This window comes from Octodon degus, unplaced genomic scaffold (genome assembly GCF_000260255.1).
Source record: "Octodon degus isolate 3935 unplaced genomic scaffold, OctDeg1.0 scaffold00017, whole genome shotgun sequence".
Lineage (NCBI taxonomy): Eukaryota > Metazoa > Chordata > Mammalia > Rodentia > Octodontidae > Octodon > Octodon degus.
Window position 1 is genome coordinate 13,690,960 of NW_004524593.1, and position 9,545 is coordinate 13,700,504.

Sequence of the window (9,545 nt, forward strand, 5' to 3'; positions counted from 1 at the left end):
TTAGAGCCATTCAGCCTGTAATTCAAGCTTCTCAGCCCATGCCTCTGCCCCTGACACCCTGGCATGCCCTTCATGGTGACAGGTGACAGCGTCCTCCACCCTGGACTTCCCTGCAGCACCTGCTCCTCCTCATGGGGTCCTCTCTGCTCCAGAAAGAGCTCTGGACACTGAGCTCTAGGAGCTCAGAAGATGTGACGTCTCTACCTTCCTGTCACCCAGCCTCTCTACACCTTTCCCTCCTGCTCTCCTCACAGGTCCCAGGGGCTTTCCAAATGACATTTGCCTTCTACAGATTCCTTGAGGATTGTCATTACCAGTGAGAACAACAGTCCAGGGCTACTCACCCAGAAGTCAATCAAGCAAGGGGGAAGCACAGTCCATGGCCACACCCTTTGGAACTTCACTGCAGAACCCAGTGAATCCAGGCTGTGTGGCTGGGAATCACCGAATCACAGAGCTTTCCAAAGGAAGCTGGAGGGAACTGCAGCGAGCAGGAAGCAGGCTCCATCCCTAGGTTCCCAGAGTCAGTGCCTTCCTGCTGCTCACATGCTGGCTTTTGGGACCTCCCTGCCAGGCATGTGCTATGTCCCAGAGCCTGCTTGGGCCAGGAGTGGCCGGATTTACTCTGTCACCACTGACCCCAGGTCATCCAACCCTATTTCCAATAGCAGGGCTGCTGGTCACAAGGGGTCTAGGTAGGAGCAGCCCCTGGAGATCTGGACTTGGGAATTAGGCATATGGGTGGAAATTGGTCCCTTTCCCCCTTTCCAGGTCCACCCCACCCCAGTTGTCACCTCCAGCCACCATCTCCCCTTTCCTGACCTGAGGAAAAAGGAAAGTTCCCCAGCTCCTATCTGTGAAAAACCTAAATATGTTAACTCCCAGTTTTGGGGGTTTCAACTCCTGTTCCTGTGGCTCCATCGCTTTGGGCCTGTGGCCAGGCAGCAAACTGTGGGGTGGGTGTGCAGGGCAGAGCAGAGGCCTCCTCCTCTCTCGGCTAGGGGTCTCACATCCCCTTTCAGGCAGCCCTCCAATGACATAAGACTCCGAGGCCCTGCCTCCGAAAGTGCTACACCTCCCAGTGGTGCCTGGCTGGGCTCTGGACCTTCAATACCAAGTCCCGAGGTAACACTTGAGATCCAGATGAGCGCATTCCACTCGCATCAGAAGGCTCAAGTCCACCTTTCAGTGCAAAAGACTTTCAGTCCATCTCAGCGGCCCCCAGTCTTAACTCTTCCAAAAGTCCAAGTACGTGTGCCCCTCAGAGGCTCTGGGCAAACTCAGCTGTAAAATAAAACAGCAGGTGTATCCTTCCGAGATGCAATGACCCTCGCGAGCATTCCCGTTCGGAAAGGAGGGATGAGGCAGCAGAAAGGGGGCGGGCTGGGCCCCAAGCAAGACCAAAGCCCAGCAGGACAAATACTGCAACTGTCCGCCCTGCCACGGCACACAGACAGGATGTGGTTAGTGGGCATGGAAGGGTGCCTGGCCCCGCAGTTGCCAGGGAGATGCAGATCTGGCCACAAGGGACAACCATCGTGCACACCCGTGAGCGTGACCACCATCTAAGCCACGGAGAGCAGCAAGCGCTAGCTGGAAGGGCGACGTGGGCCCTGCCTGCGTGGCCAGGGCTGTGAACGGTGCTGACTGGGAAGCCACACGATGGCTCTCAGCGCTCCCGGAGACAGCCGCACGGCTTCTGCCCAGTAACCTCTCCAGGCAGACAGCAGAAAAAGCCAAGCAAAGACCCAGGCAGGCACTCAAGCCAGTGTCCGTAATGGCGGCATCATTCAAGGAGCTAAATGCCGAAGGCACCTCAGTGTCCTTCGGTGGATAAATGGCTAACAACGCAGTGCGTGCCTGTGCTGCGGCGTTAGCTGTCCCAGAACAGAAGGCAATTCTAACACAGACCACACCACGGGAGAACCTGGAAGACACTGTGCTACCTTGAGGAGCCAGGCATGACAGGACAAGTAGTGCCCGAGTCCACCCTCATGAGCCAGCTGGAGTAGGCAAGCGCATAGACGCGAAGCTGAGTGCATCACCAGGCTGTGGGGAGGACTGGTGGGGAGGGAGGGTTAGCACAAGGCGTTTGGGCTTGGAGTGGATGGAGGTGACGGATGGTAGTATAACAAAGTAAGTGTACTTCATGCGGCTGAACTGGCCACTTCAGATTTTAATATATATATATATATGATTAAAAATAAATCAATTTTAAAGATATCAGCACGACCAAGTCCATATCTTGAAACCTCAGCTACTCAGGAGGCTGAGGCATGAGGATCTCAAATTCAAGACCAGTTTAGGGAACTTAGTGAGACCACGAGAAAGGGCTGAGGGTGTAGAGTCGAGGTAGAGTGCTCGCCTAGCATGTGCAAGGCCTTAGATTCAATCTCCAGCACCACCAAATGTATATGTGCGTGTGCGTGCACCTGTGTGTAGACAGATATGCATACATGTGTGAGTGTGCACTTGTGTATACACACACACATATCAACACTAACAGGAGCACAGCAGACTGAGAGAAGACAAAGACACGCCAGAGTTCCTATCTTATGTAACGGGCTTAATAACTAGACATTGTAGCCAAGAATGGAAGCACATACCTGTAATTCCAGCACTCAGGAGGCTGAGGCAGGAGGATTGCCATGAGTTTGAGGCCTGCCTAAGCTACATAGGGAGACCTTGTCTTGAAAAATAAAAGAGAGAGAGAGAAAAAAAGAAGAGTACATATGAAATCTGTAAGGATTTAGCCAAATCAGTAACCAGAATATGTATAAACTTACACACTAAGTCATTATAAAGTTAAAAAAATGAGTTGAATTTTTAATAAAAGGTGGTGACAGAGGAGAAAAAAAAAATGAACCCAATAGAAATAGAATGAAGAAACTCATGAAACAAAATTATGGCCTTAAAATTTTGAATTGCTCTCTAAAACTTCATTAGGGCTCTTAGCAAAGTTCAGTGTAATTTCCCTTTGACAAATATTTTCAGAGAGAAAAGACAATGAAAACAAAAACACAAAAGATTTTCTGTTTTGTCTCAAAAAGACAAAAAAAAAGGTGAAATTTATTGTATTGAGGAAATTAAAGAAAAAAAAATCACATCAATACATAAGAGATTTTAATAATTCTAAGGCAAGCTCTAGCCCGATCTGCAAAAAAATAAAAACAAAACGAAACGAAAAACCCCAAACAGTATATAGTTTACAAAACTTCTCCAACAGCATAGAAAAGTGGTGGAAAAGCTACTGAACTTACTTTAAGGACTTTGTGACACCGACTCTTGTAGCAAAGAAGTGTGTCCCAAGAACTCTAGAAGCCACTCTCATGCTTCACACAGATGCAGCGATCTTAAAGAAAATGTTGGGAATCAAGACAGCAGTATATTGAAAGACAAGGTATGCACTGAACCAAAACTTCAAAGATGATTCTGCACTTAAAAATCTATGGGCTGGTGGATGTGCCCGCACACATGCCTGTGACTGCAGCACTTGGGAGGCTGAGGGAGGAGGATTGCTGTGAGTTTAAGGCCAGCTGGAGCTACAAAATGAGTTTAAGGTCAGCCTAAACTGCCTAGTGAGACCTGTCTCAAAAAGACAAAAAAAAAAAAAAAAAAAAAAAAAAAGTGAAATTTATTGTATTGAGGAAATTAAAGAAAATAAACCACATCAATACATAAAAAGCAGCTGGGCATAGTGGTACACACCTGTAATCCCAGCACTTGGGAGGCTGAGGCAGAAGGATCACCAAGAATTCAAGGCCAGCCTAGGCTACATAGTGAATTCAAGGTCAGCCTGAGCTACACAGTGAGACCCTGTCTCAAAAAAATAAGGTAAAATAATAAGACACCAAAAAACCCCAAAACAAATAAACAAATAAACCCCCCCAAAATAAGAAATGACTAGCAATAAATTTAAACTCCTTTCTTGATTTTTAAAATAAAATAGAAAACCAAGAGGCCAGCTTTCTAAACTTGATCAGGGTATTAACCCAAAGATATACAATAGTAGCACTGGTGGTTCCTAATTATAATCCTCACTACTCAGGAGGTGGAGGCAGAATTGTAAATTCAGGTCAGCGAGCTAGCTCAGTGGACTAAAGCACCTGCTTAAGCAAGCTCAGGCAAGCACAGGGACCTTGGCTTAATCCCTAGCACTACATGCCTCGCCAGCCCCGGCCTCAGGGCTGGCTGAGCCACCCACAGTCCAGACATAGTGGTGCCCACCTGTAATCCCAGCGCTGGGGAGGCTGAAAACAGGAGGATCACGAAGAGTCCGAGCTGCGTACTGAGACCCTGTAACAACCAAATACAAGGAGGAGGAGGAAGAAGGAGGAGGAAGAGGAAGAGGAGGAGGAGAAGGAGGAAGAGGAGGAGGAGGAGGAAGAGGAGGAGGAGGGGGAGGAGTTGAAGAATTGTAACTTCGAGCCAAGCTTGGGTAACATGGGAAGACCCTGTCCCAAAAAATAAATATAAAAGTAAAAATGGGCTAGAGATGCAGCTCAGGAACAGAGAGCTTGTTTATTTATTTATTTATTTATTTTTTTGGCAGAACTAGGGATTGAACTCAGGCCCTTGCACTTGCCAGGCCAGCGCTTATTCTACGGAGCCATCTCCCCACCCATCCCCCCTTTTCCCCCTTATCTCCTTGCATACATAAGGACTTTAGTATAATTGCAGGCACCAAAAGAAAACAGTAAAATAAAAACCATAAAAATAAAATATGTAGTAACACACATCTACATCCCCACTCTTGCAGGCAGAGGCAGGAGGACTTCCAGTAGGAGCCCAGCCTGAACCATTTAACAGCAACTGTCTCAAAATCTGGGTGGCAGGAGGGAGGTGTAGGTCAGGCCCCCCTGGGCTTAGCATTCAGTACTGAAAGGAGGACAGGAGAAAAGGAGAGAAGGAGGGAGAGAACTAATTAGTTTATCTACATGGAAAGTAGACAAGAAACTTCTGCATGTAAAAAGATACCAGAAACAGGGCAGCAGATATAGCTCAGCAGCACAGTGCCCGCCTGGCAAGTGCAAAGGCCTGCGTTCCATACCTAGTACCAAAAATAAATAAATAAATAAAATAATTAATTACAAATAATAATAATAATAGGATGGTACCAGAAATAAAGTTAAAATATGAGCAATGGCTTCAGAAGGACAAGTATTTAATATGCAGATATATATTTAAAGCGTTTACAAGTTAGTAAGAAAGATTTAAAACAAAAAAATCCAAATAACAAACCTTTACAGAGACCACAATGCAGAAACTCCTCGCAGGGGTGAGTAGTGCAGCTCGGCCTTGTGCTGCTGGGCCAGCGCTCCACGTCGTTTCCATCCCTAGGACGCCTGGCGCGGGAGGTCCCCCCAAGGAATCTCCGTGGCCCAAACCCAAAAAAAGAGGCTCCGCTCTTCCGGTGTTGAGTTAGGCAGATTGAAACAAAACCACAGACTTTTGGCAAGAATCTTCCATTTAACAATATGAGCAGCCCCAAGGGCTCTCTGCGCTCTTGACGGCTCTTTGCAGTGGCTGTTAAATCTAATTGCACGGACGCAACGATGCTTAAAATCAGCCTCCTAAAAGGGCGGCTCCTGTGCACAGGGGCACGGTGTCCACCAGTAGGAGCCTGATCAGATACATTTACCACTAGGGGACGTGGGCAGTGGGGACCAGTGGAATGGTGGTTCTCTGTTTTGTTCAACAACTGCTCGAGGGGCCAGGGAGATGGCTCGGTAGAATGAGCGCTTCCCTGGCAAGCACAAGGGCCTGAGTTCAATTCCCGATTCCGCCAAAATGAATAAATAAAAAATAAAAATAAACAACTGCTTTAAATCCCCACGTGGAGGTGAATCACTACGACCACCCAGAGGGCTTCAGACCAGGGAGGCCGCTGGGGTTCTGGTTTCCATGCCTGCTATGTGTCCCTTAAACTGCTGTGGCAAGCGCGGACTCTGACTGCAGAGAGTTACGGCCTCTAGCCTGCGATTCTCCTGCCTCAGCCTCCAAGATGTTGAAATTATAGGCTTGTGCCACTGTGCGTGGCTTGATTTTTGAACTCTTAAAACACCTACCTGGGGGTCAGCGAGATACCTCAGTGGTTTAAAGTGCCTGCTTAGGCAAGCTTAGGCAAGCCCAGGGTCTGAGGTTCAATCCCTGGCACCACATGTCACGTCAGCCAGGCTGAGCTGGCCACAAAGGAAAGCAATAAAGCAAGCACCAAGAAAGCAAGCCACACCACACAGATCTTCCTGAAACAATGCTCCCTGCTTAGGACAGGTTTCAGTCAACTGAATCTGTAAATGACGTAACTCTGAAATGACACAAAGAAAATGCCACACCCTGGGGCCAGGTAGGAACGATCCCCAGGCTCTGCTCTACCTGGGCAGCCAGGCAGAAGTTGATGGAACTCTGCCGACTTATCCACTGTGGTTCCACCTCCGTCCCTGCTGAGCTCCTCAGTACAGCACAGCCCGCTGCCAGCTGGATCCCGGAAGTCGTGGGTACCGATCAGCCTCCCACCACTGGGACAAATATCTGATGCCCACAACTTAACAGAAGAAAGGCTGCTCACCTCCGAGCACCCCTGAAGCAGCAAGCAAGAGACACCCAGAGGCAGGGGCAGGGAGCAGACACCCAGAGGCAGGGGCAGGCTACAGCCCTGGCCCACCCAGACATATCCGGAGGGCGTTTTACTGATCTCCAAGGCATCTCTCAAGCCAATCAGTCTGATGATCAAGATTAACCAGCAGTCTTCAGACCGCAGTCCATCCACATCCAGCTGAAGAAGAAGAGGAAGGGATGGGACAGCCTCATGTCTGCTCCGCAGCTCCAGGGAATGGGAACCACCGCAGTGGTGGCTCACAGAGCTTCTGCCGAGTGCCAGCCCTTGAATCCCTGCTCACTTGTCCTGTTTTCCCAGTTCACTAGCTGGCTCACAGTCATATACCTCACCAATGCCAATGTGAGCACAAAACTTCTCTGGTTCCAAAGTCCCTGTCTTCCCTCACCTCCGCAGCAGCAGCAGCAGCAGCAGCAGCAGCAGCAGCAGCAGCAGCAGCAGCAGCAGCAGCAGCAGGTGTCCTTTTCCAGTAGGGGCAAAATTGAGCTAACAATAATGCCTCATTTTTCAATCAAACTGAAAAGCTTCAAAAGTCCAGGGAGCCAGGCATTGGTGAGAAAGCCAGGCTTGGTGAAATGGCCCTGTGGGCTGCCCTTTGAGCACCAAGCACGGGCCTTGGGGCAAGAGTTTGTCACCACTGGGCTGGCTTTCGTCCCCACAGTCCTGCTGAGTTATCAGGACCGTCACTGTCATTGCACAACTAGTAGAAGGCTGCAAAGCCAGCCCTGCCCCTGGGTTGCCTCCTCCCTGGGCCTCAGAGGCAGGTGCAGTGAAAATCCAGAAGAGGCCATCTGCTCCAGGACCTTGGCCTTATTTGCAGAACTCGGACCTTCCCCAACAACAATTGCTCCTCCTGGTCACAGAGCTGGTGGCTGGCATCTGGGGCCTTTGTCCCTTGTTCCTTCCCAGGGGCTCCTTCCCCAGAAATCCTGGAGACAGGGGAGGTTGCTTTCCTACTTCTTCCATATCTGCTTAAATCCCCTCTCTCAGTTACCCCGGCTTTCCAGCTTTTCTCTAAAACAACAGCACCTCTGTCCTCTGTTCCGCATCACCTGCTCACTCGGTATCTTTCTCTCCTTGCAATTTATCACTGCTTCATCTGCTCTACTTCTGATATCTGTATCTTGCCGTCTCTGCCCTTCTGGACTATGGGTTTCACTAGGGCAGGGATGGTGTCTGTGTTCACTACAGCCAGTGCCTGCTGCCTCAATAAATATTTGGTGAAGGAGTAGACAGATCCCTGTTCCAGAGGGGATCAGCAACATCTTAGAGAAACCCTCCTACAGGGTTAAAGAGTGGCGGCAATTAACGCTAAAAGCAAGAGCTTTGCAGGCGGTGGTTTGGCTCTAGGCCCGGCCAGGTGAGCCGTACTTCATCTCACCCAGCCTCGTTTTGTGGTTGGCCACAGAGGGATACTGTTTACTGACTCGGACCACCGTGAATGGGCCAGGAAGAATTGATGAAGCGTTTATTTATGGATTCCTCTGAGGGAAAGCCCTATGGATCCACAACCTCCAGCCGCCTGCTCTTGGAGGTGCACTGGAATTTCTTATAGTGGCAGCTCTGGGAAGGCAGTGGTTATGTGTTCCTACAGCATATGCCCAGTATACTTGGTGATTACGGAAGAAAGAAAGGAGAAAAGGAAGGAAGGGAGAGAGGAAGGGGGGAGAGAGGGAGAGGCGGAGGGAGGAAGGAAGGAGAAAGAAAGGAAAGGAAGAAGAAAGGAAGGAAGCAAAGGGAAGGAAAGGCAGGAGGGAGGGCAGCAAGGGAGGGAGATGAGAATCAGAGAAGAAGGAGAAAGGAGGAAGAGAGGAACTTGCAAAGAGCAGGCATGGCCAACCACTGGGGGCCCACGTAGAAGGCAGCTCCTGTCACGGTTCCTAGAGAAAGAAAATGCAGGAACACAGGTGACATTTCAGTGGGAGAACTGTGCTTACCATCTCGCATCTACTGTAGGAAACAAGGACAGGTGGCACCTACACAACCTCACAGGGAAGGTCCTGCCCACTGTGTTCTGTCCCCTGGTTTCCCTGTTGTTTCTTAACACCAGCAATGACCTGGGTGGATGGACCTGGGCTGGGACTCCGGCTCTGGCTGTGTTTCCTGCCTGGCTGTACCCTTTGTGTTTCTACCCTCTGGGATGCAATGGTGGGCGACAGGTGAGGGATGATGGGTTGAGGAGGCTGCCGGGTAAACCCAGGGCAAAGAGGAAAGGACCTGGGGTGGGAGTGAGAGGAAGGTGTGCAGTAGACAGGAGACAAGAGGTGCTGAGGCCATGTCTACGTGTCCCCAAAGTTCACATGTCACAGCGTGGTCCCTAGTCCTTGGCACTGTTGGAAGCTGGGGTGGCCATTATGAGGCAGGGCCTAGTGGGAGGCCTTTTGGTCTTGGGATGCTCTTGAAGGGACAGTGGGGCCTTGGCCCGTCCTCTTGCTCCCTTTCCTGCTCCTGGCTATGCCACAAGCAGTCGTACTCCAGCACACGCTCCTGCTATGGTCTGGGCCTCACCACAAGCCTCAAAGCAACAGGGCCCAAAGAACATGGACTGGACCCCGGGCAACAGCGAGTCCAGGAAGCTTTTCTCTTTATGAGTCGACGGTATCAGCTACTGCTTGTCGTAACAGAAAGCTGGCTGGCACAGGAGGGTGGATGGAGAGAATGGGGCGCTCCAGTGGCACACTGCACCCTGAGCCACTAGGGATCCTTCGATCACAGGAAGGTGTTGCTCTGTGTCTTGGTTATCTTTCTCTCTTTGCTGTGACAAAATACCAACACCCAAAATTAAGGAAGGCAAGGTTCATTTGGCTCATGGTTTGTGGAGGTTTCAGTCTACACTAAGCTGGCTCCAAGGCAGAGTGGCACATGACAGAGGGCAGCAGTTCATGGCAGCAGAAAACAGCAAAAGAGCAAGAACAGAAAGGGAGGGGGC